General features: G+C 25.6%; 1 long non-coding RNA gene across 1 annotated transcript; it reads right to left on the bottom strand.

Moving 5' to 3' along the window:
• Nucleotides 1-1,096: 1,096 nt before the first annotated feature.
• LOC120092920 (uncharacterized) lies at nucleotides 1,097-7,070 on the bottom strand. The gene is made up of 2 exons (XR_005486216.2): nucleotides 5,888-7,070; nucleotides 1,097-1,448 (listed from the first exon to the last, which is right to left on the bottom strand). It is a non-coding gene; the product is annotated as an uncharacterized LOC120092920 (long non-coding RNA).
• Between the last annotated feature and the right edge of the window lie 287 nt (nucleotides 7,071-7,357).

Genomic DNA, 7,357 nt, shown 5'->3' with positions numbered 1-7,357 from the left:
ATATTCTCCACATATATTTTTTTAATACATTAGTGATCTTCTCCAATAAACTTAAATTTGGTTCTAAATTTTTTTAATTAAAATAAATACATTAAACTTCCAAAATTATGAAGTTGAGACTTATATTAAAAATATCGAATCCAAAAATTTGAAAACTAATATTTTAATTTATTCTGGTATAAATCTAATTTATTAGACTTCAAAAGCAACCTACTATAAATTCGAAAGATATGAAATCTAAAAAAATAGGAGATAAATTCAAATTTGAGCAAGGAGGAAAACTAGGAATTATGGAGGAAAAATCAGGAATTAGGGTATAAATAAAAAATTAGGGACTAATTTATATATGATAACAGAGAGAACAAATTTGAAGCGTGGAAAAAAAGTCCACATGCCAAAAATGTTAAATATTTCAATAAAGAATTAGTTTTATATGATAACAGTCAATTTAATAACACAAAATACAATTACACTATATATATATATATATATATAAATAGTGTCTAATTCCTAATTTAATTGTTTCTAATTAAATATGGTAAAGTTGATACAATACTTCTAACACAAGATGTAATTACTGTATATGTAAAATTTTAAAAAATATAAATTGTGTACACAATAATATTCTAAATAAACAATTGTAGGGAAAAAAATCTTACGAGAAGATTGACGTGTTTAAAATAGATACAATATTGTTTTAATTAGAAACCATGTAAAAATGATAGATAAAATCTCAGAATTTCATATTATAATTACACTATATATGTAGATATAAATTTACTACTTTTCAGAAAGGTGGTTATACAAATCTAATTTCATAAAAATTGCTAATTAGAAATGTAAATTGGGCAAAAAATGCACCACTTTTATTTTATATATATAAAATCTATTAGATTAGAAACTGATAGCTAATGCTTGCCCATTTACGTTATATTTCTAATGAGGATTGATTCACACTATAACAATTACATTGTATTCAATTTCTGATGGATGATCACATCAAGGACAGTTCAAGTATTATAAAAAGTAATCTCACGTGAGTAGCAAACATTTTGCCAAAAAATTTATAATTTTCGAAATTTGCCATATATCCAAATAAAATACGAAATCTTGCTATTTTATCCAATTTCCATATATATGATATGTGTGTTGACAAAAAGAAAACCTAAGGCTCATAATTGGCCTAAGCCCCCACCTCCAATTCCTTTTTTTCCCCTTCAAATTTCTTGTTCCTTCCAATTTGACTTTTGGTCAAAATTTTACCAATGCAAAAACATATATATTCTTGGTGGTGGAGTTTTGTCTCCACACAAAGCCTAACATATCATTTTTTACAAGTGGTTTTCAACACATATTCTTTTATTCAAATGGCATAACCATAAAAAATAAACAAGACCAGAATCTTGCTCAACTTTGAGAAGATCTTCGAGAAAAGAAAAAAATATTATCTGCAAGATTAAAAAAGTATGTAATACACAAGGTCAGATAAGAAAAAAAGTATTCTACTAAAATTTACTTGTCAGTAACATTATGCTTGACATTATACATGGTATGTTACATAATACGTTGTTGAGGATAGAAAAACTTACAAACAAATTTGCACTACACATATCAACATATAAGGAAAAAATCTTCAGATAATTTGTACGGCATGAAATATGACATGTTACAAACAACCAACCATATTGTAGTAACAATTTTCAAAGTAAAATGAAATACATCTACTAATATGATATTTTAGCCCAAACGTTAAATTTTTGTCGGGAAAATAATATTACATTATTCAATACAAGTTATCAAATTGGACTGATACTTAATTAGCATTTAGTAAAGAAATTATTTGCTACACTAGGGAGGTCAATTATAGATTTATGGAAATTGAATTAAATCCAATTAAAGACTCATATGATTCATGAAAGATTTCACCTCGTCTATTCTAACCATAAGATTGGCCAATTCATAGGTTAAAAGAGATAAATTATAGTTTGTTTATTTATTATATCATATTCAATAAAGAGAGTTCAAAATTATTAATTAAAAAAAATAGTTTCACTTTTGAAGAGTTACTTTTAAGTTCCTATGGGAAAAATATATACTAGAGAAGAAAAAAATTACTGTCTTTCCCTCTTTTGTTCTTTAAATTAGAAATCCATTGAGAATAACGAGAAAGATTCAATACAGTTCCATTATATACACTTTTCAAAAGGATCCAAGAAATTAAATCAAACAAGTTTTTGTTTGATCTTCTTTTCAGAACCATTGATTTTAACGTTAGAAAGACTATATTTCAAAAAGAAAGGGGGAAAAGTGGCCAAAATAGATGTATTTTTCAAAATTTTGATTGATTGTTTGATTATGTTCAAAATAACTCTGACTCCATGTGGGAATCCTTTCGCTCCTTGTTTTTATTTTTGGTTTTTGAAAATCTATTTCTGGTTTTTTATTTTAAAAAAATAAAAACCGTACGAACCCGTTTCGTAATCATTTTATTTTTTATTTTTTTTTTAAAATTAAGTTTATGAACACTACTTTCACCTCCAAATTTCTTTCTTTATAATCTACTTTTCACCAATGGTTTAGAAAACAAGTCAAATTTTGATGACTAAAAAAAAGTAGCTTTCACAAAGTTGTTTTTGTTTTTTAAATTTAGCTAAAAATTCAACCATTGTACTTAAGAAAAATTCAAATTATGATAAGAAATGTAGATGATATAAACTTAATTTTCAAAAATAAAAAATAAAAAACAAAATTAAGATATATTTTTATAAAATTATAAACAGTTTGAATGCATATACATATTTTGTTACTGTTTTTGGTTTTCTATTTTTTAAAAACCAAGAACCAAAAACATGTTTGGTAATTCTTTTTCAAGTTTTTGATAATCCTTTTTAGTTTTACATATGTTTATAAAATTAAAATCAAGATATTTTTACGATAATTTATTTGTATCATATATGCATAGTTATAAAATTATGTTTATTTTAACCTTTTTAAACAAATCTATATCGATAAAACATTATCAACAGTTTGAATGCATGGATTAACCACAATAAAATGAAGAATAATAAACAAAATGACAAAATACAATTATTATTTTGATTTAGTAAAATATCATTTGAGAAAACAAAAATATCATTCCAATAATGTTGGGTTATTTTTTGAGAAAAAACACTCTTTTGAAGAGTTTGCATTTTGAAATTTGTTTTTAACAAAATTTAAGATATACTTGTTAAAATGAAAAATGAGAATTGTTGTAAAAATAAAATGTAAAACAATAAATAAAATGTTTTTTTTTATCTTATTTAACTTTTATTTTTATTATATTAAAAAACTAGAGATTGTTGTTATAAAATTGAAAATAAATAAAAGGAAAAAAAATACACACTATTGTGAATATGAAAATCACCCTTCCTACCACCAAACGATAAAGCAAGTATATATTATAATCAAACACGATTTTTTAAAAAACAAAAAACAGTTTTCAAAAACCCTTTTTCTAGAAAAAAAAAATTCTTAATCATTCAAAAACGTTTTTAAAATTTAGAAAACAAAAAACTCAATTAGTTATCAAATATGTCCATTTATTAGAAAAACAAAAACAAAAAACAAAATTAATGGTTACCAAACGGTCCATTACCTTTTTGTGTTTTGAAAATTAAGTTGGTAAACAATACTTCTATTTATCGATACTTTTTTAAAAAATTAAAAAAAAAAACACCTTTGGTCCCTAAATTTTCATGAAAGTAATAATTTAATCCCTAAATTTTAACTAATAATGATTTAATCCTGGATTTTTAAATCTGTAACGTAATTTATAATTTGTAATGATTTAGTTTCTATCATGATTTTTTTTTTGTAAAGTTTAATATTTTTTATACATGTAGATCAAAAAACTGACTGGAGTTCTTTCTTTCTTTCTTTTATTTTTTTTTCTCATAGACTAATAATAAGTTATTATATAATAAAAATTTACACTTAAATTTAATGAAAAATTTCATTATAAGGATTAAATTGTTACCTATTTCAAAATATAGAGACTAAATTGTACTTTTTAAAGTTCATGAACTAAATTGTTACCAATTTGAAAATACAAGATCTAAATCGTTACCGACCAAAGGTTAGGAACTAAATTCTTACTTCAATGAAAGATTAGAGACCAAAATATTTTTCACCCAAAAATAGGAAAAATAGACAAACATATGTCAGTAACAACCATTAACTTTTGTCAAAAAGAACTTAGTTCAACTGACATCAATGTAATTAAGAACCAAAAGATCTGTTTTTCAAATCTTCCTATCCTCAATTTCTACTTAGAAAAACAACCATTTTTTATTTAAAAAGAAGGGGTAAGAAGTAAATAGAAAGAGTACTTTACTGTTTGCCATTTACATCTTCAGCAAATGTTCTTGAGTTGAAAACTTTCAATTGTTGAATTCAAAAACATTCCCTCTAAACAAACCACCACATCTCACACCCTCTGTCTAATCAAAGCTTAATTAGTACAAAAACTTAGTGTTTTTTTTAAAAAAAAAAAAAAAAAAAAAAAAAAAAAAAACTTAAAAGAACCATTTATTTTGGTGAGCCAAAACAAGAACACAATATCACAAACAAGAAGCAGTCTTGAGTTTGCATGGTGTGTAATTGATGATGTTGACTTCTCTAATTTAACACAAATGATTCAGATTTTCTCAGAGTGAAAAAGAAAGGTAAGAGAGAGAAGAGACAATATAATAATTAATTAATTATTATAAACATTTATGTGTGAAGAAAGCATATGTCTCAGTTTCAAAAATTGATGACACAATGAGACACACACCCTACACTCACCCATCACCCTCTCTTCCCCTCTTTCTCTCTCCTCACCTTTTCAATCACTCTCTCTCCTCTTCTTTCTTTGATTTTCTAACTTCATTTATCATTTTACCACCTTCATTTTTATTTTAGTGACTTCTTAAGGTTGAAAAACACATGAAAAATAACAATTTCGTCATTTTACTGTCGAATTGGTAACTATTTAGTCGTTGAACAAATAATGATTTAGTCCATACACTTTACAATTTTTATCGATTTAGTCTCTATTGTAAAATTTTTCATATATATTAAGTGTCAATTCTTATTACGTGATGATTTAGTCTTTATAATTTATAAATAAACTTGATTCTTGGTCAGTTTACCAATCTACATGGGTAAAAAAATTCACTAAATCATACTAATTAATACTTTTCACCATTGGGATCGAATCATTACAAATTATAAAGTACATGGATTAAATCATTACTTATTTAATTTATGAACTAAATTGTTACAAATTTTGAAGTAAATAGAACATATCGTTGTCAACTAAAATTCAATAACTAAACTGTTACTTTCATGAAAGTTCAGGGGCTAAGAATGTTTTGTTAACATTTTTTTTGATATACTACTTAGATTAACAAGTAATAGTTTGACATGAACGAGTCAAATAGAATCCATGGAATTCAACAAACATAGTATACAATAACATAAGTATAGTTAAATGAACATAAAATTTGTATTATTGTAAAAAAATGATATAGTATGAGGAAATACAATACACACTAAACCAAAATTTTGCTAGATCTGGGTTTCTTTTTATCTCATTGACTTATTCATTGTGTCACATCTTTTCAAAACTTATTTGTAAATTCAATCAACATGTCATGTATATAAATAATTGATCAAAGCAAGTAGAATAGAATAGAATAGATAGGCTAATTCTTTTGATCGTAATGTAATAATGTAAATTCTAAGTCCTTGCAAAGTCTCATATCTTTTCAAAGTAGTCTAAAGAGTGAAACATGCACAGTTACTGCATTAAAATCTCAAGTTCATAAGATTCTCTCTAAAACAAAGGATATACCAAACTTACCCCTTTCAATGAACAGGAATGAACTTCAGTTTGAAGGCTGCAATTCTCAGATGTAAAGGCTTAAAAACAAACAGTAACTCCACAAAACCATAAAACAAGTTAGGAAAAAAAATATTTCAACATAAAACAAAGGCATAATATATAGATCTAAGAAAAAAAGGTTTGAAATTTTTTAATAATAAATGTGTTGAAATTTGGTAGATTGAATATAAACCCTAATGAAAGAAATGAAGAAAGAGACAAAGAAGATTGAAAATGCCATGATTGTAAAAGAAAGAAAGAAAGAAAATCAGAGTTTAGAAGAGAAAGTTTAGATCTTTCTCTCTCATTCACACAATCTTGATTCATGAAAGAGAAATTTAAAAAAAAAAAAAAAAAAAAAAAAAAAAAAAAAAAAAAAAAAAAAAAAAAAACACAACCAAAATGTAATGATGATATTTTCACTCTTTGGTCAGAAAAGAGATCTAAAAAAAGACAGTCAAAATAACACCATCATTACCCCAATCTGTTCCTGCCTCAAACAGAATCTAAATCTAAATCTTTTGTTTTGTTTTGTTTTTTTTTCATTATTTTTTTCAAAAACCCCATCTCAAAAAACTGAATCCGAGGTTCAAATAATTTTCCTTAAATTTGACCAAAAAAAAAAACACAAAAAGATTTAAACTTTACCTGTAGATCGAGAAGAGGAGACCAAAATCAACAACCCCATGAAAGAAAATCGATTTGGGGTTTTTTTTTTTTTTTTTTGGTGTAATAATTGAAGCAAAATTTGTGGGGGGAATGAAGCCTGGTCCGACGACACTTCGTTTCTAATGAGTCGATTTGTCGTAATCGCTTTGAAATTAAAACCAAATAAAAGATGGGATTTTGAGAGAGAGAAAAAAACTTATGGATCGAAGTGACCTCGAGCCAGACAACATTCCCCTCAAACAAAATTGCTTCTTTTGCCTTCTTCTTCTTCTTCTTCTTCTTGCTTTGTTGTTCTTCGAAGAAATATAGAGAGGAAAATGAGAGAGAAGAGAGAAAATAAAGAGTGAAAAAAGAGATAAAGGGAAGTCTGAGAAATGCGTGTTCGAGAAGATGAAAGATTGAAATGGGAAAAAAAAGGGATAGAATTGTAAAGTGAAAAAGGACAAATGGGTACCTACAAAAACCGGGTTTTTTGGGTTATAAAAAAATAACCCTTTTTCCTCTCTCAAATCCCATCCTATACTTACCCTCTATATATAGAATCTTAATTCATATATCTCGCCTATCGATAATTGACATATACTCATTTATTTGAATTTCGAGATTTTACTAAAAAACTAGTCAATTATAAAAATCATTTCTGAAGTATGTTGATAGTCACTTTCAATAGTAAAAATCGGGTCTCAATGACTCTCAAATTTATAATATTTGTAAAAGTTGGACCCCTAAATGATGAAAATTACTCCCTCAGATCTATATACTTATATAAATTTGATAGTC

This window comes from Benincasa hispida, chromosome 12 (assembly GCF_027475165.1).
Source record: "Benincasa hispida cultivar pf3 chromosome 12, pf3_genome.v1.1, whole genome shotgun sequence".
NCBI lineage: Eukaryota > Viridiplantae > Streptophyta > Magnoliopsida > Cucurbitales > Cucurbitaceae > Benincasa > Benincasa hispida.
The sequence above is the reverse complement of the archived record's forward strand: the minus strand, read 5'-3'. Positions and strand labels throughout refer to the sequence as shown.